The sequence below is a fragment of the Rissa tridactyla genome, chromosome 5 (genome assembly GCF_028500815.1).
Source record: "Rissa tridactyla isolate bRisTri1 chromosome 5, bRisTri1.patW.cur.20221130, whole genome shotgun sequence".
NCBI classification, from domain to species: domain Eukaryota; kingdom Metazoa; phylum Chordata; class Aves; order Charadriiformes; family Laridae; genus Rissa; species Rissa tridactyla.
This window is the reverse complement of record NC_071470.1, coordinates 52,680,309-52,706,089: the sequence shown is the minus strand read 5'-3', so window position 1 is coordinate 52,706,089 and position 25,781 is coordinate 52,680,309. Positions and strand designations below refer to the sequence as shown.

Genomic DNA, 25,781 nt, shown 5'->3' with positions numbered 1-25,781 from the left:
GGGAGGTTGGACTAGATGACCTTTAAGGGTCCCTTCCAACCCAACATATTCTATGATTCTGTGATGCTAAGGGACAATCTCTTTTGATTATTATGGCTCTTAAACAACACAGCACAACAAGTGGCAAAAGGGTTACATGGTCTGATCCTGCACCACGCTAGAATTTGACATCTTGTTCAGCAAGGAGTAGCAGCTTCTACCTTTCTGACTAGGGTTTCTTGAAAACAAGTATGTGCGCTGGCACCATACGGCACTTCTGCAATAAGTGTCCTACATCTGGCACAAATTTACAGAGGTGCTGACCCATGAAGATAAAACAAACATCCTTCAAGCCCCATAGACTAATCCTTACCCCTTTTGTTCCAAACCCAAAGCACATTTGTCGACCCTGCTTTCTCAAACTAAAAGGTGTATAACCACATTTATACTTAATGCAAGAACTGCATAAACAAAAGAACTTGAAATTTGTCAAAGTCACATGCCACTATATAGTTTTCTAGCAAGATATCTATGTATACACTCAAACTTCTGCTGAAAGTGGAGATGAGTAAAGTACAAGTCTTACTAAAACAAAGAACGGCTATTCAACACCTTCTTTTCAGATTAAGAAGTGAGGAAGGTTCTATTTGAAGAGAGCTTTTTAAAAGCCCAAAAGCATAGAAGACCTCAAGTATATTTTTTTATTATTATTTTCTATTACACCCAAGGCCCTATCATTCAAATTAAAGATAAATATTGTCATTCTAGTTCACTGCGATTATGCCAGCTATTTTTCCCCCCTATGATCACTATCTTTTTTTTTCCACCCTTTATGGCCGCAGTGCAAAAATACAACTGACATAGAAGGTCAGCGCCGTGCACAAAGCCAGTACTGAATCGGACTCGTGGGCCCGATCTCCTGCACTGTGCTGCCTTTCTAAAAGGGAGTGTGCAGCTTAGCCTGCAATGTTGTGCTTGGATGCAGTACAGGTCTCCAAAGAAAAAAAAATAATAAAAAAAACCCACCTTGTTTTCATTCCAGCCGTGTTTACATAAAGGCTCTAAAGATCCCCACCCGCAGGTTATTTCTAACCCCCGGCCTCCTTCCCGCCCCCCGTGCCCCTCTCCAGCCATCCCCTGCGGTAACAACCTGCCATTCTCCGCAGCGGTGAGGGTTAAACATCTGGTTGTAAATTGTCGGTGCTGCACACTCCCAGCCACAACTATTTATCCTAGCTGGGGAAGGAAGGCAGAAATGGTTAACTGCATCTAAGCCCAACTCTACCGGCCTGGCAGTTTTTGTTACAGCATCATCACATCTAGGCAAAACCGGCCAACAAACCCTTTTTTAGCTGAAGTAATGTTTGTGGTGAATTAGCCAGTATTTATCTGACTGACTCTAATATGGGTCATTGAACCTTACCCAGCTTTTCTTCACAAAACAGAGTGAAGCACGACCTGGCAGTCTGCGGTTACTTGTGTGCTGTACATCACTCACAGCCTTGCAGACAGGGAACAAATATGTTTCCTACGAGCTCTTCTTTGGGGTAGGGACCGTGGTTTCACCTTGTATTTTAGAGTACCCCAAGCAGTGCAGCTAAGAGGTCCTGGGGCAGCAGGTCTAGGCAGAGCATCAACACAAATGATAAATAATAAGAAAAAGCAAAACAATCCCTGTTTTCACATGCCCTGCTGCAATTCTGCTTACTCAGCCAGGATAGCTAGAAGTGCAGATTTAATCAACAGAAAAAGACTTAGGCCAGCTGACGAGGTCTGCTGTGGCTTCTGCTCATCACTCAGCACATGCCGCATAGAGCAAGGAAGCTGTTTCAAGTAACTCTTACAAAGATGTACTTTAAATCTGTGAGCAAGCACGACAGCACACTGAATAATAAACTATGCACTTGTGATGCTCTAAGGACTGCTTCTGTGCCCCACTGAAGCCCAGGGGAATTTCACCACATGTCTTAAGGCCCTCGTCCCCTCAGGTGACAACTGCACCACACCTTCCCATCTGGGTGAGGCACACAGGCAAACACCACGTTCCACATGCCTTGACTTTTGTAGCTTTGTTTTTTCTATTTTATGCGTTATTAAAGCGGCAGAAATCGGTAGGAGAATGCACTTGAAAGAAGTTTAAACTCATCAAGATAAACGCCTGACTTTCGATCCTAAAATTCAGAAAACAAAAGCACTTCCCCTCATGTCCTAGCACAGTATACTTTGGGGTTTGGGTTTTTTTTGTTTGTTTGTTTGTTTATTTTTTAAATCTTTTTTCTTCCCCTCCACATATTTGAATAAGATGAAATCCTTATTGCTATTTATATTTACCTTTCTCCAGCAGCACTCTACCAAGCTGACAGCCCCGCACCCCTGAGCAGTTAATGCCAAACTAGCTGGAAGCCCAAGATCCTAAAGCACTCTGTGAGCACCACATTTTATGGGTATCCCTTACAGACCTACACAATTCCTGACCACTACCTTAGCCCAGCCTATGTGCCCACTCTAACCACAGTCTCATGTACGTCTATTCCTGAATATATTAAATATTCACACATATGACATTGGTAATTTGATCTTACATTAAAAAATGTGTTTCTTAGGAGGCATCTGTAACAGAAATCACCTTTCCAGGTCTTTTAACTTCACAGGGGGTTTATTTTTATGCTTTTAGTCCATTAATACAGTGCCAAGGAACAGTCTTGTGTTGCTTATATTAAAAGCTGTTAACTTTTCATCTGAAAATCATGTTTAAGATTCTTAAACTGCAAAGCAATAATAGGTATATTTGCAAAAATCCTGAATTCTTGCAGACAAAACTGACCCTCTGAGTCACCTAGACTTTCCTTCTAATGTATCCTTTGTAAAAAGTTTGGGCCAGAGGCAGTATATCTGTTTGATGCAAACTGTCACATATAGACTTGATATTATGAACTTGCATCAACAGTACCATCCCAGAAAGGGATATAAATGTTTGAACCTTCCCTGCTCCTTAACAAGGGAACATAACTACTGCTAAGACATAAATATCCACTACTTTTGCCTCGTGCACGAACCCAACAGACATCTACTTCACACACCTACTCCATCTTTACTGCAGTCTTTATCTTCACCTTCACATGTTCCTGATACAGATTAATTTGTCAGAGGACATTGTTGGAAGGCTGTCTGATGGAATGTAATCTTTCAAATTTTACACTGTCTGTAAGTAATAAATTTGTTACCGCTCTTCTGATATAGTTAGTCCCTGACAACACTCTTGCTCAGTATTATTTTTGGCTTGGATCACAGCATTACTTGTATGCTGCTTTTTTTCAACGTGCTTATTAGGATCATGAACTGAGAAGGAAAATCATTTCCTCAGTGGAAGCCTCCAAAATTGGAGAATGTCCTCAGAGTGAAAACTGCAGCTTTTATGAATCCTTCTTAAATCTAAGCTGGGGAAAGAAAAACAGAGGGATGAACTTGGCCACTACTTAATTCAAAAATTAGTTCAAAGATATCAGTTCGTCTCCCACCAGATATCCCATTTCATCTGTTCATCTAGGGAAAGCAGGTCAATGACTGCAAGGTTAACATCCCCTGATGTCTATTCCAAACAACTGCTAGAAAGGTAGCAAGAAGGCACGTTTTAGAGATCAGAAAAACTTACGGTCTGCTGTGCAACCATTATGCCTGTGCAAATGAAGATGATTTATGGTAGCATTTGTTCTTCTTCCTTCAGCACCATCCCTCACTTAGAGCATACTCCAGCTCTGCTGGAATCAAGCACATGTTTCCTGCTAGCTTCAACAGAAGGACCATCGGGCTATTAATGCTCTAGAAGAGGTTGTAACGGGTACAAAGACTACTGTAACTTGCATAGATGATATGGATGATAGTCAGAAGCCATCAAAATTTTCTACCCTGGAAGATGGAGCACCCTAGAAATCTTGAGAGTTTGCCTCTCTGATTCTGTGGTCCTTTCCCTTGCTTTTATTTTACTCAATGTCTTTCAAATACAACTCTGTATGTGTTCAAATCTAACTGGCAGCATCTTTACAAAACTTACGCTGCCATTTTGCTATTAAAACTATCTATTTCTAGCTTTCTACAAAAATCTTTAGTATTTATTGTGGAAAACGAAGGTAAAATAGAGCACATATATGCTCAATGCCAAAGAAAACAAGTCTTGTTTGGGCTTCATAAATTTAGGAAATGGTTCAAGAAAAGCTTAGCTTATCTGAGTGAAAATGGGATCTCTGTAATGCTGCTAAAGCCAGCAAGAATAGTTCTTGGAAGGAACCCTGCAACTTTGTTAGATTTATCCCTACTGCATTTTAATTTTTAAGTAATAAAAAGCTTTGGTGGGTATTATAACCATCCCATACTCAAAAAAATATCTACACTGGGACAATTTTATAAGATTTTATTCTGCACACTGTATCAGGCCTGTATCAGTATTTACACAGCAAGTTATTAAGGGTTGATGCATTCTATGAACCAAGTGCCTTAGATTGTGTGCTCCATACAAAAGCTTTTGATGGAATAAAAGCATGCTTATTTGGAGGGTTTTTGTGCTTTATTTGACTTCATTTGTAAATCTCTCCTTTCCTGACTACCAACGCAACAGGAAATCATGGCAGGAGGTACTACCAGTGCTACCAGTACGTATAGTAGTTCACAGGAGAATCTGGCATACTCGGAGGAATACAGGAACTACTCTTTTCCGTGTTTAACATGCTATGTTTCAGGATAGTAAGTAAGTTGCTATATTGACACAATTTGTCCAAAGGATTATGATTCTTTGCTTGTACAACTAGCAAAGATTCATGCTGCTGCTGCACTACCTAATGTGCAAGTATTATATGTGCAAAGCCCAAATACCTCAGGTGTTTCTAAAGTACACTAAATAGCCTCCCCAATCCAGGACTCCTGAAAATGGAGGCAGAGAATTATTAAAATTGCATGATGATTTTCTATTATAATAATTTTTCATTAAAGATGTCTTTTGAAAAAAAAAAAGGGGGGGAGGGTGTTAATTAAACATTGATCTCAGAAAAAGCAGAATTAAAAAAGATTGCTATACTCAGAAATATCTTTTAACAAACAAATTTCTTTATGACTGAAAATACCAGTTGGATCATGCATGTTTGAAAATTTTTGTTCTTTTAAATCATGACTTTCTGCACAGAGGCTCTGCGTACATCCATCAATAACTGAAACACAAAACAAAAGCTAACTGAAAAATACAAAAAAAAAAAAAAAGACCCCCAAAACTGTTTCCAACTGTTAGTTTGTAATGTAGATCACAGAATCATAGAATGGTTCGGGTTGGAAGGGACCTTAAAGATCATCTAGTTCCAACCCCCTGCCATGGGCAGGGACACCTTCCACGATACCAGGTTGCTCAAAGCCCCATCCAGCCTGGCCTTGAACACTTCCAGGGATGGGGCATCCACAACTTCTCAGGACAATGTGTTACAGTGCCTCGCCACCCTCAGAATAAAGGATTTCTTCCTAATACCTAATCTAAACCTCCTCTCTTTCAGCTTAAAACCATTACCCCTCGTCCTATCGCTGGACTCCCTGATAAACAGTCCCTGCCCATCTTTCCTGTAGGCCCCCTTTAAGTACTGGAAACCTGCTATAAGGTCCTTTGCTTTCAGTTTCTTCTTTTCCTATAACTCTGCATATACTGTATCAGACATTCCCTGTTAACATGGCCATTTTTAAATATCACAATGTTTGTTGCGTGGATTAGGCCAGCTTTCACCAAGCACTTGTTTTCCTCATACCAACCACGACAATGCATCCTCTATTAATGCTGACTTTGAAGGATTTGGTTCAGAGTGGAAAGGTCTTTCACTGTTTTTATGAAATAAAGAGCTTTGACGCCTTTGGAGAATTGTCAAGACTAAGAAACTCTTTTGAATGTTGCTGAGTTCTCATTGCTTCCTTTCCCATGCCACTGGCAGGAACATAATACAATAAAGACTATTGTGGATAGAAAGGAGCTAAGACAAACCTGACAGGACTCACCTGCCACAGATTTGCCATGTCCAGAGCAGTTCCACAAACCAACATCACACAAACCATTACTGTCTCAAGCTGATGCAAACTGCTAGGCACAACAAAACTGAGATGAAGGCAGTTCTATGCAGGAAGCTTTTACTTGAATGTCTGTCTCTCCCTAATACTCCACTGTACGGCGAATCTTGCACCACCAGGAAGAGCATTAAATGAACTAGTATGTTTTTCAGACCTTATAATTTAGATGAGAATGAGTTTTAGAAATGTCAAGGAGCAAACGTCTTATGAAGAAAAACAACAGAAATCTCTTAGTATGGATTTATGTTTGTTTTCTGGCCGAAACATTAACTCAAAAGCTGTTTTCCTTCAAAAAGAAAAAGTTGATGCTGCCAAATTGACAAGAAAGAATATTTGCATAAATGTTTGCAGCATTTGCTTTTATTTCTTGCAACACATTTTGCTATTGCCTAGTTTGTATGTTAGTTAACATCTAAGTCAATTAAGTTCTATACCCATCCTGTCTTTTGTTATTGGTTGGTTGTTTTTTTTCCAGTTTTTCTTTTGGTACCCCTCCCTGAAGTACCTCCAATTTTTGACAGTACCCATTTGGACAGTCGGATGGTTTTCAAAGGCACAAGCAATATCCTTTATCTCGACATGGCCACACAGCCACAGACATCAAGTTTAACTATGGCTGATGTCAAACACCAATACAAGATATAAAATGCAGCTGTGAATATTGTAAAGAGCAGGAAGGAAGCAAGAAGGTTTCCACTGGATTAAATGTCACTGTGGTACAGGTCTATGCTGTGTAATACAATAATGAACATTAGGCATTCAGGAACGCGGGTACAGCAAGTCCAGTAAATTTAAAACTTGAAGAAACACCAGTCTTGCTACACAAATTTGTCGCTCAACCATGGAGGATATTGAACAGACTATTGTCTCCAAGGCCAACATTTCATTTTTGCTGTCTCTGGAACCTTTATATTCAAGTTTCAAACTCTCAACTTCAGTATTTTGTTAATGTCCAGCCTCATAACTTTCTATTCTACCATCTCTTTGGATGTGCGCATCAGATACTTTGAGGACTTGAACCCACACACTTGCTTTAAGAACTTCAGCTATTACAGACATATAGCAAATACTCTATCTTTGTTGGCTGTGAAATAAATAACCAACACAAGAAATCTATCTTAACCAAGTTAATAACAAGTAAACATGCATACTATGTTTGGGAGCCCATTAGCAAAAAGCACAGACATACAGACATTCCCTTACACAAAACCTCTTTCACCAGCATCAGATATAGAATACTTTCTGCATTTGTCACCTTTCGGGTCTGAGTTTCCAGCACGCTCCTTGTTATATGCAATTAGCCCCATGCCAAGGTTTGGTACATTTCGTAATAAATCCCTGACCGCATTTGCTTCGGGCTTGGCAGCTCTGGAAAGGCTCTATTCATCGGGGCAGCAGCAAGCCACAGGACTCACCACACCACACAACTCACTCACAGAATTCCAGCACGCTACAGATTTCAACAAGCCATCCCCTCCCTCCTCCTCTCAAACAGCCTGACATATGACTGTGATTAAGTAGGATATGAAAAAGCTCCAATCAATTTTTCTCTTTTTCGTCCCTCACCTCCCTCTTTCCACCTCTTTTCCCTTCAGACACCCCTCCCACCCCCACCCCCCAAGAAAACCCTCCCTTCTCTTCCACCACTGCATGTTAGGTAGGAATACTTTTTTTTTTTTTTTTTTTGCCTGTATTTAAAACAGTAACCATCTGTTACTTGCAGGAAGGCTGTCTCTCCTTCTCAGGTTTCTTCAGTTTCACAGCACTACCCTCAGACAGCAGAGCACAAGGGTAGCTCTAGGCTGGGAAAACTCTCCGTGAGGCCCCCGAGAAGAACAGCAAAACCAACAGCAGCGGGTACGACGACCGAGCCGCCTGTTCATGAACAATGCAAACAAAAAGAAACCTCACATTTTTCCGGCATTCACGCACCTACAATGACAAAGAGGTTGCTGGGAAAGGCATCAGGAAAGTGCATTTCATAGTCACACCAGGGAGAGTATGAATGGGAAAAGATTTATCTCCGTAGTACTCATACTGGATTTGTCTTCATGCTGCGCTGTGGGTCACGCTCATTGGCAACGCTGATATAATCCATTTTTGGTATCAAAAAGCCCATTCAGAAGAGAGCAGAGCTCTGGGTAAATGGGACTCATCATGCTTAGTAGCAATGTCGCAACTAGGCGTCAAATGAGGCCTAGTTTTACATAAGAAAGGGTGAAAAACCTCTGGTAACTGATTATTATCTCATCTTTCGTAGAAGGGAACCCCCAGTGTTACACTAGTAGATAGCTTGACTCAGGGCACGACACCTTCCAGCAGTGCCAAAGCACCTTTCCCTGTGCTTCAATCCTCCTTTCAGCTCTAGGCACACATTCCCAAAGCTTTACCTTCTTTATCAGCAACTTCTGCCTTCTGCTTAAGGAACTGCCCCAGAAATAACTGGGACACTGCTAAGCTGTGACATCTCCATCATCCCTCTTTGTCAGGCAAAAGATTGACAAGATAACATTTAGAGGGCATGAGATACGCTCCAAAGAAGAGCTGCAGTTCGAGGGTACGGTTCAAGAATCAAGACACAGCACGCAAAAGGTCATGTTGTAGTAAGAGGTGAGATTTTCTGCAGGTCTAACTCCTCCTGGAGTCCCTCCTTTTGGGATCCATCCTTCACAGAGAACCTTTCCCTTGCCAAAAGGCTGTTCAAGCCAAAGCCTGTGTCCAAATTACAATACCCCCTTTCAACACGATAAAGCATAAAATCATGCTGCAGCTGACTATACCCAAAGGCAAAACCTAATTTGAAACTAAAAGAGAAATTAAACCAGAAGTTTATCTAATTACTATCTTTGCCTTGTTAACCTACCCTTTACCTTGCCAAAACACTAACCTAAATATGCATCCTAATTTTACAGTCATCACCTTGCTTGCCTGGAGCCACTAAATACCAGAATTTACAGTGAGATTTCCTCACGATTTTTTTTCCTTAAAATTCATTTTTTACTGAATGCAGGACTTTAAAAATAGTCAAACAACTGCCTATGGCACAGTGAAGTCAGACAATACTCCTCATCAAACCGTAGCAGCCACACAATGCATTTGATTCATCTAAAGACAAGTCAGACTTGCCTGAGACTTTTACAGCTATGGAGCTTATGCCTAATCTCCTTTCAAAACGCTGAGTTCACCTTCTCCTCAAGTAGTGCCTGTTCGTGCATCCCTGCTCAGTTTCCTACACCAAGGACACAGCTTCATTCACGACTTCTGGAGAACTCGATTACACAGCATCACATCATGTTTCCAAGGTTCCTATTTACCTCAAAACAAACCACCGCTGTAGCGGGATCAAAAGCTGAAAGATTATTTAATAAAACAACAAGGCTAAATTTACACATTACCTTGAAAGATCCTTCAGGAGTTCTTACACAGCTCTCTCCCCACCACTCCATGAGTGCATACACACAGACCCAGGACTGAACAGCACTTCAGCATGCCCAAGAGCCCTTTGCGAGTACAGAGGTGGTTATCTGAAGTTCTACCAGGTTACTAAAGATATCCAGCACACACGGACTGTTCTTTTGTTAACAAAAGTGAGGAAAAACTGGAATCTGAGTTTCTGCAACTTGCTCTTTTCACCGACCATTAGTCTTGCTTCTAAATTTACCAAACCTTTCACAGACTGCAGAGAGGGGTATATGTTTTACATGGGTATGAACGGTACCAGCCCTACACAGAGGCAAAAACCTTGACTTTCCCCAAAAGTACAACCCATCTGTTTTTACAAATACATACACTTAACTTTAATCTAAGCACTATTTACAAAAATGCATACAGACATAAAAGAGCATAATAAATTAATAGCTCACAAGAGGGGCAACAATGACAAATGACAGATCTTACTCTCCTTTCCAAAGCACTGGCGCAAGGGAACACAGCAGATAAAATTACCTAAGTTGACTTTCCGTGTTTCTGTTAAACCAAAACTTTGGTGTATTCTGAACTGTCTGTGTGATGTTTCCCAGCTGGAAGACATAGGCTTTCCTAAACAATTCAGGACTTTAACGTGACCTTACCGCCATCATCTTCTTTCATACAGCCAAGGGATATGCTTGTTAGTTTATATAGGGTTTATCTTATCCATCAAATTCTCCTGCCTGAGCACTGATGTTGCCTACTTGTGGCCGTACTGTCAATAGAGCTTGCAAAAACCTCTCCAGTAATCTGACTCCTGGTCATGGACAACAGTCAGTAAAACTGTAAAAAGCAGTTGTGCAAAACCCTTCACGGGTAATTACTGCATAAATGAAATGGTCCAAAGTAGACAGATATGCTCTATACATTGGTTTGAATCCACAAGCTTGTCATTTTCTTTGATGAAAATTGGTACCAGTGATTATTTGGTGCTGCCAAATTTGTACATATAAATGATGATTGTTACCTGAGTCAGAGCTGCAAGTTCGGAGGCAAAACAAGACAGGACTCAAACTCTTGACACTGCTGCAACTGCATGTAAACGTCAACTTTGAGAGCTTATTTTCAGTGTTTTTATTGACATAAACATACACATAGTTTGTTATAAAATTGATAAGCGAAAGTGCCATTTCTTCTCTAACCCAGATAAAACCTATTGTCATTCACTAGAGCTTTTCACCTCCCGCATCTCATGTTGCGGGGATCACTTACTGAAATCTGCATAGGCTTTTCTATTCACTTATCCTAGACTGTAATGTGATTATACATGGAAGAACAGCATGTGTGCATACGCACTTGCCACTGAAACATGACTACTGTTTTCTCCTCTCATAATTTTCTCTTTTTTCCCCCCTCCGTGAATTACCTTTTTCCAACACACTTCCTAGGTGATCACCTCTTTTCTTAGGATTGAGCTATTTATTTTCATCCTCCTGCATTCCTCTTCAACAAACTTTTACCAACCCCATGAATACTAAAAGCTGACAAGCTGACCGAAATTTGAAAATACTAACAAATGTCTAAAATGAAATTAAAACAAAGGCCATAACTTTTAACCTTTTGTTGATAAGATTTTCTCATGTGAAATATTACCGCACCATTGTCTGCTGTAAGGGTGCGATTCCACACACATTTAATCCAATAAGGCCAGTACTCCCTGTCCAATAACAATTTTTATGATATTTCTGTCATTTACCACCCTCAGCTACATGTCTCTGTGTCCAGGTTCCAGTTCACCATGACACCAACTTATGCTGATAAAATCATGACATAGACCTCTGATAAATTCCCATTTTAAAAAATAGTATAATTCTATCTTATAGTATGACTCCTGTTTATGAAAAATGGTTACATCATGGCAAGGAAGAGCACAAGTTTTGTGTGGGAAGAAAGGTTGGGAAAGGGAGAAGAGAAAGCAGCCTGTTGTGGAAAATCCTCTTTGCAGCAAGAGAAAAAAAAAAATCACCCCAAATTATACCCTGACAACAACTGGCTTTCAGATAACAGCCCAATTTACTTCAATACAGCTTATATATTTAATAATATAAAATTATTTATATATTACTATTTAGTATGTAGTAATAATAATTGTACACTGTGGTTCACTGAGATGGGAACTGCAGCTTCTGGGTGTTCAGTATCTATAAAAGCAGCAAAAGCTCGTGACAAAAAAAAAAAAAAGCTGAACTGGTACCAAGCCATTCTGCTGATACAAATAAATTTAAAAAATTTTTTTTGAAAGTAATTTTATCTTGGTAGATTTTGTGCCAGATCAGGTATCATCCTTCCTGCAGCTGGTAGGAGGCAGCTATAAATACCTCATTGTGCGCTGCTGCCAAGCTGACAAAAATGCGAGCAAGTTCTCACATCTGACCTGGTTCAAATTCACATGGCTTGGCCATGCTGCAAGCGCACAGATGTACTGACAAATATTGATGATCACAGCCCCACAGGGTAACCGGCACTGCTAGACTCCTCACAACAGCCGGGGCTCACTCACCAATATCTGGGATCAACACAATGACTTCCACAATTTGTTACGATGAGATCTTCAGCTGCAATATCAATTTATTCTTATTTAAACATATGCAAATGAATAAAGTTTCTAATAATTACTGAAATGTAAAAAAAAAAAAAAAAATCTTATCACGCACCATCAAAATCTTTTGGCAAATTTGAAAGTCTTAGATGTGATGGCAAACTTCCAATTTACTTCAGTGGTGTATGGATGGGGCCTTTAATCTCGTACCTGTAGCTCATTCAGCTCCAGTTTAAGACTCGACAAAATCCTACCAATTTACCATGTCACTTCATAATAAACCGTGCTTTTTAACTGAAGTTAACTGAAAGCTGGAGCTTTTGATGAGTGCGTGCAATTACATTTTCATTTCCCTTCGTCGACTATGCACACAAGTGCTGTAAATCTCTATCATTTTAAATAAGGTCTTCAAGGGTAACTTTGGCAGCCAAACAGGAGCATGCATCATGTTTGAAGTACTCTAGGATCCTTTTTTCTTTTTTTTTTCCTTTTCCTTTTTTTTTTTTTTTTTTTTTTTTTTTAAATCTTTTGGACTCAGATCTGATAGTCTCAAAGAAATTCATTGCTCACCTATCTCAGATGACATTTTAATTGTAGCTTTTAACTACATGCAGACTAATGGAGGAAAACTGAGTTGAAAGTTCTTTGAGTATACGTTCAGGTGGAGAGGCTTTACTGAGAGAATTTATTTTGCACTGCTGAACTTTATATTAATGTGATACCTATAAATACTACTAAATGAAATCAGGAAAAAAAAAAAAAACTTTAAAAGATGTTATGGATTTCAGAGGGGTTTTTTTTGAAACGTTATTTGCAGCATATAAGCACTTAAAATCCAAATGTAATTTTATAATTCACGGTGTTATGGAAAAAACTTCCCAAATCTTCGTATCTGCCACGTGTTATTGTTTAGGGGTTTATTTTATTCTGTCAAAAATTCCCACAGGGTGTGTGCACACTTATATATACATATTCCCAGAGCTAGAAATTCTAGGACTACCTAATTACTTGTTTTGCATTTAGCCATTAACAAATTTATTCTCTCCCAGTCAATATTGTGACCCTCATAAAAGATGTTCTCTAGTGGTCTTTATACGCAAAGCCTCACTGACAATATTTACATTTATGGAAACGTTTTAAAAGCACAGAAGGCTGGCATGCAAAAAAAGGGAAGCGGAATTCCCACACTTCACAGCTATACGAAACAAAAAGGAAGTGAGAAATCTCTGCTTACCACCCTGAGGCTCTCTCCACGTGGGACCACATTTGTTAAGGTCCTTCCTTCTCCTTTGTAGCACCAGCCTTTAGTGCAATGCTTCATATGTCTATAAACACTAGAGATACATGCGGAATAACAGTATTCATAGGTTTCACGTGTTTGTTGGTGTTTTAGATAGGTACACTTTATTTTGAAAAAGTTTGCATCACTGCAGAAATCTTGACACTAAAACCAGTTTCTTTCAGCTTTGACAAAGTAAGTGACACTTTCTGTTGTTGCTGCTTTGCAATATTCATTGCATTTAGTTTTTCCTTCTTGTGAATAATGAAATTTATAACAAACATAACTAGCCAAATGCAGCTGGAAAGCCATTAAAGTAAAAAAAAAGAAAGTATGAATTGCTTATTACATCTGCTTTTCATAACAAAGGGCTACAAAGACTATATTGAACATTCATTCCCATTTATCTAAGCTGATATTCCCAAAAGGGAAGCCCAATATCTAACCTTAAAAACTACAAGGTTTCTTAGAGGCATAAAAAAAAAAAAGAAATCAAAATGAAATAGGAAAACAGATGCTGCAGATAATGTACAGAAAATTAAATACATAAATAAAATATTTCAGCATTAAATCTTACAGGAAGCAAGTATATAACTACTCAATTTTGGTAACTATTTAAAATAAAATACCAATTTGAAGTTTAAGACATTTGAGGACTTTGATATCTGATCATTAAGAAAATTCTTTGTTAGATGAAAGTGGTGAAACCATGCATCTACATTAAAACCTTCCCAGTAGAGCTACACATTGTGCGCATTGCTGCAAAAACTGAAAGGCGGAAGTATTTAATAACGGAAACTGTCCAAATATGTTTCTAGCATACAAGCACGTAAACTAACAGAAAAAATGGACAGTAATGTATTAGAGAAGAAAGGTACCAATGGTGCTCAACCACCCACTGCCATCAATGGGTGCCTTTCTGCTGACCTTGGTGAGATGTGGATGAGGACATTCCACACGCAATCCCTTGCTGCACAAAGTTCTCCAACTTGGGAGGCAATCTTGAAACCTGCACTCAATTATTTAAAATACACATTTTCTAATGGGAAATGTAAATATGAAGGCAAACCTATTAGAGCAGAGGGCAATGACTTGTACATTTGACCAAAGAGAGAGGCTTGCAATTACAGTTTTAGACTGTGATGAAAACTTGACAATCAGAATTAAAACACTGAAGATCAGTACAAAGTAAAGTCATGCAGGAGTCTGACTTGAACACTCATAATAATTCCTTTACTCAAGCCACTAAAATCTGTTCTCATCGGGGCTATATTTCTTCACTCAAGTTAAAAATCTATTTTTTTCACTGAAGCTACAAATCTGGAATATTTTACAAAACCAGTGACCATAGGATGTTAAAATTTATCTAGAATTTAGTGAAAAGTTCTAAATACATTTTAAGATATTCCATAAAGCCCAAAAACTCCTTAAATCAGTGTGAGTTCTCCAGACTGAAAGACTAAAATATATATTCTTACTTAGAAAGCAATTGATTCATTCACAAAATACTCATGTCTAATTCATACTAGAAATTTTATGGAAATTGCCAGAAAGGTCTGGCATATAAAAGAAGCATTTTTTATAATTTTTTGTAATTCATGTAATCTTGACTTCCCAACCATACTATCCTACTTTGAGCAGGGATTGAAATTTTAAAAACTTGTATGAAGTTACAGTCCTAAATCCCATTACCTTTATTGAAGATTGGTGCTTGATTTTTGTAGACTTTTTGAAAAATCTAGAAATAGAGATTTATATAATAACTCCATCAGCATTAGGCTTTAGATGTAGCTAAATAACGTATTCCAGAAGGCAGGCACTTGAACCTAAAACGTGATACTTTGCCTGATTTAGGATTAGTTATTTGATCCTAAAAACTTCCACTGGAAATGTAAAAAGTCTGTTTGCTACCTAGCTGTATTTTAAAATGTTATAAAGCTTTTTGTAAACTTTTTGTATCTGCACTATATGAAATAAACGTAAATACAGACATTATAAACAGAACAACCTGTATATACCACCACACAAAAACAACCAACCATGAGTTTCCCTCCACCACCACCCCCCGCAAAGTTGATACTTGTCTCAAAAACAAAGTATTGCTTACAAAAAGGCAAATACAGATTTATTTAAACAACACCTTAAAGAAGCAAAGTAGGCTACAAACTCACCTTTGTCAGCACATTACGCCCATGCTGAAGTTGTTTGTTTAATCTTTCCTAGTAAAAGTAATAAAGACTAACTCACCAATAAAGCTTCTCGCTCTCAGAAAACGCAATGTTTTTGAGAGCTCTTTGCCCCCTGTAAATTGTATTGCTATTACTAGCACTATTTTTCAAAAAATTGTAACATCGTATCATGCATCGTATAAGACCCAAAAGCTGTAGGGCGCTTAGCTTCTGACATCGTCAAATATTTGTCTCCTTTCAGGTCATGCCAAAATAACTATCAGAGAACTGACGAGAGTCATGACATATGCGAACTTGCTCATTAACTGCTGAGAACCTCACCATTTCTAACCACCTTTTTATGGACTTCTACGCAGGCTAATATTACAATCTTGATTTTAGCGTATTTGTACACGGTGCCCTTTCTACACGGCAGATTTGTATCCTATCAGCAATCTCTTCCTCGAGCTATTGAGACAGGAAAACAGTAAAGCAGTATCACTGTCTCTTCAGAATGAACAATCCATCAAGTCTCAGGATTAAATAAAAAAAAAATATATATATAAAAAAAATCCCTGTCTCTGTTCAGTCTCAGGATCAGTCTCTCCTCCAGCAGCATCTTAAGCAAGCATGATTTTGTTCTTCATTCCTCAAGTCTGAACAACTGAGGTTTTTTGCATGGAATTTAAACTAAATTAATGACTAACACCACCACCACCACCAAAACAACCCCCCCGACCCTCGGTATTAATCTTAAGGACAGTCATAAAGCTGCAAAGAAAGAGACAGAACACTCAATGGCTTTTAAACAAATGCTACCACATTTTAAACACGTGCCTGTTTGCAAAAGCTCTAAGCCTCTATTGCTGAAACCACTTGTGGTTTCTCAGCACTTCTTTTTTTGAATGATTGTGTCTTTATAAAATAAACATGTTTGAGACGAAATTACTTGCCTGTCTGTTGGGAATAATTATAAAATTAGCTCGTTCTAATTTACACTTGCGGGTTTTAAAAACATAACCAAATACCATAGTGAGTCTCCTGGTGAAACCGAAGCCTGGCAGTGTCAAACATGGTTTAGATCATGCACGTGGACTTTGATTTTCTCGGTGCGGCAGTCTGATCTCTTTACAGCAGGCTTAGTCCTTTGGGCTTGTCTCCTAATTCTCCAAATAAGTATTCCCATGTGTAGGTCTCCAGAGACGTCTCTACTCGTTCAACATGCTAGTAGGTTGTGTGATATATTATACAAATAATTCAATTCTAGGCAGAAAGCTGCGATTATCAAAATGCGGTATCTTCATGCATACGTCCAGTAGTTTGCAATGTGTTGTTCAGCCATAACACTTAGAGGAGTTTTGGCCACTGAGTATTTCCGTGTCCCAAATATGATGGAGGAATGTGCTTCGGTTCCAACTACATTACCTAGGAACTTATTTAAGGTCTAGTCAGCAGTATTCAGGACAGCAACACATGATTTATTTTAACTATGTCCTTCAGACCTACTGATTTCGGTGATCTAAATTATGCTTTATCAGGAAGAGAAATTATCACATTACCACAATGCCTCCATTGTACTACCCTGGCGCAGCATATTACATTTTTGCGCATTAGGTAGTCACGACTGCAGATAATAATTTACAGGGAAACGCAGCGATTGGCTTATATCCGAAGTGTTTTCTGCTATTCTAGGAGACAACACTGGTTGACACAATATTTTAATACTAATATGCCAGGATTCAGCTAAAATAATCTTAGTCAGCTATGCCAACTTGGGCAGATCAAAATCTTACTCACCTTCCTCCTTTACTCTGGACTTACCACCCAACACCATTTTGGAACTCCATGGATCCACAAGGTGTGCATTCATAATGAAAATTATTCATTATTTCACAGGATGTCCCAGGCTTGTTCCCACTCCCTGTGGCTAGAACAACTTTAGTTAGGCATCCTACAGCTTGTCTTTCTATCCAAGGCCAGGGGAGACACAAATTGTACTTTCTGTACCAAGATAAAGTGGTTTTAGTTTCCGTGTTTACATCCTGCTTTTGATCCCTCAAGGCAGCAAAGGTTGCAGTACCCTGCCCTTGCCACCACAACTTGTTTTACCTTATTCTCCTCTTTTCATAAATACCTGAATAAGTTGTTTTGGGTTTTTTTTAATCGCATTACAGCTAAAACTTTGGCCAGTAACTTCTTCATGCATAGCCTGTGGTTTCAGACTTTTGTGCCACATTTCTTAAGAACTGTTAATTCTCCTTCCTCTACGTTAGGGTTTTTTATAGTTGTTGGGGGTTTTTTTTGTAACGCTTCTCCTGCTTCTTCTCCTCCTGCAATATATATCACAACAGAACCTCATTCCCAACCTATCCCAAAATTCAGTCCTGACAGGTCTAGTAATAAATTGTACCATCGCCCCCTTCAGTCCCTTGTTCTCTCCTGCTTAACAAAAAGCACTTTAAGTACCAAATTCTCTCAGAGTTATGTTGGCCCATTCCAGCCTGACTTCCCAAATCCTGCACTTCACCTGCCAGCAGGGGATTATGTCACTCAGTTGCCTATAAGATTCTTGTTCTCCCTCCCCGACTCCTGTCGCCTCCTCTTCACTAGATCACATTAAACATCACTCTCTTCATATGAGTACCAGTGGCGAGAGAGTATCTGTGGGTGGATGGGAAGGGAAAACCCCGGAGTCAGTCTTCCTGGGCCACATCCTGCGTGCATATGTACCTATATATGTGTGCATACATACATATATACGTGAGCATATATGTGTGTGCATATATACATATGTGCACAGACATATGTATGTATATGTGTGTATATGTATGTGTATGCATAACAAGGACTAGTACAGAGATTCTCAAACTGGTGATGCAGGAAGTATCTTGGAAGGCAGGAGATGCATATACATATATATGCACCTGGGTATATGCATGTATACACACACATATATATGCATATATACACGTGCATATATAAACATATGTATGCAAAAATATGCCTATATGTATATATCTGATTATGTGTATATTCTATATGTATATAGAATTTTTTTATATATATGTGTACATAGTACAGCCTATACATATATAGTATATAGAAAACACCAGGCACACACACTTGTATTTAAGTGACTGTGCGAAGTGCAAAGCACCACTGCCTACGCTGCCACTTTTTAACATCCTCCACGGAGTATTTTTCCAGTGCATTCTCGGGAGTTGATTCATTCTCTAACCCAATATAAAAGTCAATAGTAAACATTGTATTTAAAAGCCTGAACTACACATGGGGTATTTTACCAGCGTGGTTTTTCAAGTGCACTTGAGTTTACCTTCTGGCTATTCTAAAGAATAAGTAACCTGTTCCACCCCATTCAGCAACATCCACTCCTCCCCCAGCCTCCCTCTTCTGTGCTAATTGCTTTTTAGACACAAAAGAAAATCAGCCACGATGTGGGAAGGAGGTGTATTTTAACCAGATACAGCACTTATATTTTATAGTAGTCACCTTTCCAAGCCAAAAATTGCTTACAAGTAATCTGAAATGGACTATTTTGTTAGAATATGAAACAGGAAAATTAACAAGGTGTTCCCATGCATAATTTTCTACACAAATCAGCCTTGCTCTGTTGATATTTGTCCTACATTATAATATGCAATTAAGTTATGCATTGATAAACTGAAAATCATGAGAAGAGTTACTGAAGGGTGGTACAAAACACCAGACACTTCACCGACTCAGTGACTCCACTGCCAGCTACGTACTAGAAACATAAATGCCACTCAGTTCTTCTCCCTCAGTGGAAGAATCCCAATGAATCTTTCCAGCTGCAGTTACTGTCCGTTTCAGAGGTCTGGCTTTATGTTTTGATAATTAGACTACAATCAATTAGTGGAAATATCCAAAATAAACAAGTCAAGAAAACGTCCAGCTTCCTGGAAAGTTAACCTCCCACAGCAAAACAAATATTTCAGCAGTATTAAAGATCTGTTAATATTTAAGGAAGACCGCCACACTATTTTCCTTGCTTCGTTCGTGATATAACGCTTAATCCTGCATTTTGTTTCCAAAGCCATCACAAAGCAGGTCAAGCTCCTTTGAGGCAAATATTATTATTGGGGACAGCATTTGCTTTCTGACACAGCTCTCTGGTTGGGGAGGTTGATCAGAACGAGCACGTGCTCTGCCATAAAACAGAAAAATATGAAGAGTGCTGCTGCCCCAAGGGGTTCTTGATTTTTAAAAATAGTCAGGGAAGAAAGAACTAAGATGCACATGGTGGGGATTGTTGGTTTTGGACTTGAACTATGTTGTGATTAAAAAAAATTACTCCATTCGTCATAACTGGGAGGAGAAGACAGAGGAAAGACCAAGGACAGTTTCTGGCCTTTCTCCTGCCTCAGCCTCCTCTCCCGGGGACCTGAGTTTTCCCAGGCTATGACATTAACTCACGCGACTCCCAGGAGAAAGCAGAGCTGAACTGGCAACCCGCTGGCATCCTCAGTTTTCAAAGCATTCATCCTACACTTACATACAATTTACAGACTTAAACTTCCAATGCATAATACAGACGTACATAATGTTGAAAAGAAAGCTAAATTACTATTTAAGTGAAGTCTTTTCAGAGCAGACTGCAGGTAGGAGGCATGGAACAGAGTTAATGTGTTTTTCTTGATGAAGCCTGCAGCCACGGCAAGGGTATCTAAGCTGTAGAAGTAGTCATGATATGGGGAAGCACCAGAGCTCACAAACCATCTTTTTTTTCCAGCGGTACCATTAAACTGATCCTGCCTGTATAGCTCAGGTTCCCCCCACAGCTACACACAAGCAGTGATTCAACAGAGCCAGAAACTGAATCTGCCACTGATGATGTTTGAGACTTTCTGTCATTAAGTGAGATTCTTATGCCCTGCTGGGTACTGATAAACTTAAGCATGAACTCCTAGCTTTTCCACTCCCACAAGGTAGCAAAGAGCAAGCGAAGCACTGCTGCTCTGTCTGTGCACCCACGGGAAACCACGCACCCCAGAGACTTCACACATACTGATTTTTTAGAAATAGAGTAAGAAGCGCAGTGAGTCAGATCTAGCCTATTACATATATCACAGAGCAAGGCTTAATGGATGCACAAGAAGCAGGGAGCAATCTCTAAGGAGGAATAACTTCGGCTCAACGTTCAGAAAATGCAAGAGCATTTCACCAGAGGACCATGCTTTATACAGGCAACTGAGTCTTACAAGGATAGGAAGAAAATTATTTGCCTCTAACCCTCAAATTAACACAGTAGGTACAGTACCGTTAAATACTTAAGGCTGTTACTTTAAATGAGTTCTCCAGTGCAGGGAAGAAGGGAAAAAAAGAAAGAATGAAAAAAAATAATAGTCAGATAGACTCAATTAGATCCTAACCCAGTAAATTCTCATTTCCTTCAACATGGGTTTTGCCAGAATGAGATTAAGCTCAGGCCATATTAATTTATCTGTAAATTATTATTAATACACTTTCATGTATGTTAGCATAGCAATTTTTCCCCCTGCATCTCTAGCAATCTAACACTGGAACACATTCCTTCACTGAGAGTCCGCAAGTCCTCTAAGAGATGTACCACTTCAGCAGGAAAATTTCTTGCTCCTTTCATGATTGATTGAGAATTCATCCAATAGCAATTTAACCTTTGAGATTACACATGCTGCGTAAATAAATATTTTTTTTTTTAAATCACAAAATGTGAACACTCAAACTGATGGGCAACCGTCTTCACAAGTTGCGAGGAGGGGAAGGACAGGAGCACCAGGATACATTCGAAGGATTTTATGGAACTCAAGGGAATTTTTTATATTTATCAGTGGATAAGAGATCAAAGCTAATACCTAAATTCAGAAACCAGTCAAAGAATTTGAAAAAATGTTTTTATACCAAAAATTGTTTAACTGTATGTTTTGCTAAGAAAGAAGTCAATGTAACTCTTAATGTCTACCTACCCATACAATCATAAGGGTATGAAGGTGATTATAGCTCTTTCTCATTCCCTGAAGCAGTAGGCTATAGTACAGTAAGCATCTGTAAATTGATTAAATACTGCATCCATACATAGTGGCATGATTATGCTGCTTTAAACTACTGCTCAAAAAGTTGTATAATGCTTGCATAGAAAAACTCAAAATCAGCTGCATCATCACAAACACACACATCTGCCTTTTGGTGAATCTTCTGATTTCTCTTCAGGGTTGTTAGAGTTTTGAAGTCTTTCTCTCTTTTACAAACTACTTAACTTTCAAGAAGTTAGACTTATGCGTTGCTGCTCTTCATAATCTAAACATTAACATACAACTGGAGCCTTCATACGCTACCATCCAGTTAAACGCATGCTGAACAAGTCAAAAGCGGATCTGCAGATAGTCACACAAAGGTAATGATCAGCTTGTGCTCATTAAAACACATTACTATCATCAATTAGAGACTGCAGCCTCTGTCAGATGAGGAATGGTAAATGACCGTGTATGAATTCCAGCCCCTTTTAATAGAAATTGAAACAGGCTTGTGCACCATACCTGCATTGCACTGCACAAAGGACACACAGATGGTCAATCCGCTGCACATGTGGTAACTCTTAAATCAGACCAGCCCCATTCTTTGCAGTCCTCACACCAAACCTACCTACAAACACGTTTCAAAATTTGCCAAATGGAAATAAGGAAAGACAGTGCTATGTTGATTTCTGCATCAGAAATTGCAATTAAGAGGTTAACACTAAGTTGCACGCTATGCCTTTAAATATTTCTTGCAGGTTTTACAAAATTTAAAAAAAATCTATAAAATTTATAAAACGTCAGACCTTTTAGCACAACACAAAGCAAGAGTCATTGGGGAAACCATGACTTCCAGATGACTTCCAAAGCTTCGTCGCCTTCTCTGCCTCCAGCTTCTGACAATCAGAAGTGGGATAGGCATTTGCCGCTTACTTTTGAAGGTGTATCTCAATTAAAATAGGTCTCAAGACCCTTCTCTCCTCATATCAAACCTCTGGGCTTTCATGCGACAACACAGAATGGTAAAAGGCAGCACCGGACAAGCCTACACATTTTCCTTGAGAAGTGGCATGGACAGAACTCTACTGTTTTTAAGAGCACTCGCCAAATGTGTGCAAGCGTGATGGAGTGAACTTGGGCAGGCCAGTTCAATGGCATACGGAAAATGTCACAAGTTCAGCAGTTGAACAAATTGCTACCCACTTTGTCATGCTGATCTACAGGTACTTGCTTATCTTCAGAGCCTTTACTGATACCTGTGGTAGAATTACACATTCCATTCCAAATACAAGTTAAGTTATCACATATTGAACTTACTACAAAGCACAGAACTTGAAAAAAATAACCCAAAATAAACAAACCCTCCATTGACAAACTTTCTATGAGCTCATAATAATGAACAGTGTCTTATCTTTATCAACAGACGTTGTCTTACCTTTATCAAGAAAAGCTGAAATGTCCCTTTCTCCTTCTCAGCTCCCAAGAACAAAAGAAATGAACTCCACCCTGTGGGCAAAGAACATTTTTTAAATGGTTAGTGATATTCTGAAAGAAAGTCCAATTCATTACAAAATAATACAGACCTTCCAATTTTGGTATGATACTCAGATAAAAATATAATAATAGCTGGAAAAAAGCCCACTGATGGCATACAGCTAGTTATATTTTTACTACATTATTTCAACAAGTAACACGGTAAGTGCTGCACATTGATAATGAAATAGCAACAATAATACTTTATAAGGAAAATTACACTTTTATTTATTAGGTCAGCTTCCAAGAGAAACTGACAGTACTGCAACCCTTTGTGCAAAGGTCAAACACACAGGTTTCCTCTGCACCTTAACAGAGGCCCCAGAAGAATGAAATAATACGATACACATTACTGAAAATAATTCTGGATGCCCTAATAGTTTATGTATTTATAAACTAAGGATCATCGCTCCTCTCCATTGTAACCCACACACGAACCCAAATGCTTCCATGGGAGTAGGATGGGATTTATACAGCAACAGACGTTTTAAGTCTTAGTTAGGGTGAGATCAACAGCAGAGAGATCGAGATTCATTTATTCTGAGATGTAGCCATAAAAGCTTTACTGAAGTCCCCAGCAGGAGCAGTTTCGGTCAGCTGCAGAGGACTGAAGACAAGGCTGGAAAATTATTCATAGAGGCTAGAAGCAAAAGACAAAAAGTAGATGGAGCAATAGCTACAGGATGATGAAGGCCGCTGGAGAATGAACGCATGACATGCTTGTATTGTAAGGAAAAGCAATTTCATGGGTTGAACAAAAGGCACAAGAGCACAGAGGCAAGGAAAAACAGAAGGACCACAGCTTTTGCTTCTTTTCTTTTTAATTAACTACTCCATTATCACACTAGAATGTGAAGCAGAAATTATTCATTTAGACAGCTTCCTTAAAATCTTTACAATGTCACTGCTTATCTTATCTGAAGTAGTTTTACATATATCAACACCAATTCAAGAGTTGCAGAATGGGTGAATTTCATTCCAGCCCTAAACAGTGGCCAAATATTTATCATTTCCTTCACAATACTGGAACAGCTAGAAATTTTGCAAGGGCATAAATACAACAGACTTGCTGATAATGGCCAGATTCAAGTAGCTGCCCTTGTTTCTACATCAGTTTTATTATTCTACAGTTGTCATATTCTGTTGTTTGAAAGGAAAAATTAATGTTGTTTGTTATTGAAGAAAATACCTAGGTAGTGCTTCTGATTTTTAAGTGCCACTAATCATATGCTACACTTTTTCTATTTAATATGCAACTAGCTTGTAATGACATAGTTAATTCACAATGTAAGTTATAGTTTTCCTGTTATCAGAGTAAAAGAAAATCTCCATGAATTTTGTTCATATTAGTTCTCTGAACATTCATATATAGAACAAACTACTGAAGTGAGTTGTGATCATTTAGTTTTGCTTCTAATTAACACCTTCTAACGACGAGTACATTTCCCCCAAAATACCTGTAAAACTGACAGCTTGGGAGCCCTCGTGCAACCATAATATATATTTCAACTTATATTAAAAGTCAGAAAAATTACTGACTTCACTCCTTAGAGTCACTGGAGGGATTCTGAAAACATCCTTTTTCATTGCTGAGCTTCCTCATAGGGCTCAAATACTGTGGATTCCGCCCTTTCACATGCATCAAGTTGTGCACATAAGGTCATACCCATTCTGAAATATTAACTTTCACATATCCTAGAGGTTTGTCTGGTGATTACACAAAGCTAGAGGTAGAAATGTGTTGGTTTAACAACTTAATTTCAATCCACTCTATATCAATATTTCATCAGCAAATTTTTCTACCAGCGCACATTTAACACAGCAACTCTCAACAATACGAAAAACTGTCTCAAGTTAGTAAGCATCCAACAGCAAAGTCTCCTGGCCTCTTCCAAACATGCACACAGCTCTGCTTCCCTCTCTCATCCCCCTGGCTCCTATTTGGAGAAGAGGGAGATGCACGACTCTTGCAACATCACTTTGTGACCAAGTAAGTCCAGCCATCAGCAAACCAGGCTTCATGGGATGACTTGCCTGGCAGCCGCCCAGGGCTACGGTGAAGGGTTGCTCCTACGAGCTTCCCCACAGTGAGGGTCCCACCTTTGAGGGACATAAACCTCTGAGTTCAAAGTAATAGAGATCATAATCAAGCACAACCATTTCACAATTAAACCCAAAATTTTTATTTATACTATAATACTAATTTAAACTCTACTCTGAAGTTTAGATTAAATTTTCCTACCAAAGCAAAGACTTTAAGTTTATAAGAAAATTACTTAGGAGCTAAAAAGTGATTTGCAGTAAACAGCAATGATTTCAGCTTCTATCCGAAGGGTGATCATTTTCCACTAAACCTAGCTCCATCCTTCACTCCCACAGAGCACCATTTGTACCTTCTCACAGGACGTCTATGGAGGAGAGGAGCAGTACTACCATCCACAATCACATGCAACTCAACTCCAATTTCAGCTGCATTCACACCTGAGACAGCAGTGGAAAGCAGACAGAAAACGCCAACTTCAAGCTCATGTACAAACAGAGAAAAAAATCTGTTCCTGAACAGAAAAGGCAAAGATCTTGCATAAGCACGTCACATAGCTGTTTGAACTTCCCAATTTACCCTATCAAATGCTTCTGTAAGTAGTCATTCATGTCTGTTTAACTGTGCCCTCTTGCACAGTTAAAAGAGGGAT

General features: G+C 38.9%; 1 protein-coding gene across 3 annotated transcripts in view; it reads right to left on the bottom strand.

Moving 5' to 3' along the window:
• BMPR1B (bone morphogenetic protein receptor type 1B) overlaps positions 1-25,781 on the bottom strand; it is a 260,659-nt gene that overhangs the window by 186,328 nt on the left and 48,550 nt on the right. For all 3 annotated transcript variants that reach the window (XM_054203330.1, XM_054203331.1, XM_054203332.1), the window contains exon 2: positions 22,991-23,061. The gene's annotated coding sequence lies outside the window, so the exon portion shown is untranslated. The remainder of the gene's footprint in view (positions 1-22,990; positions 23,062-25,781) is intronic.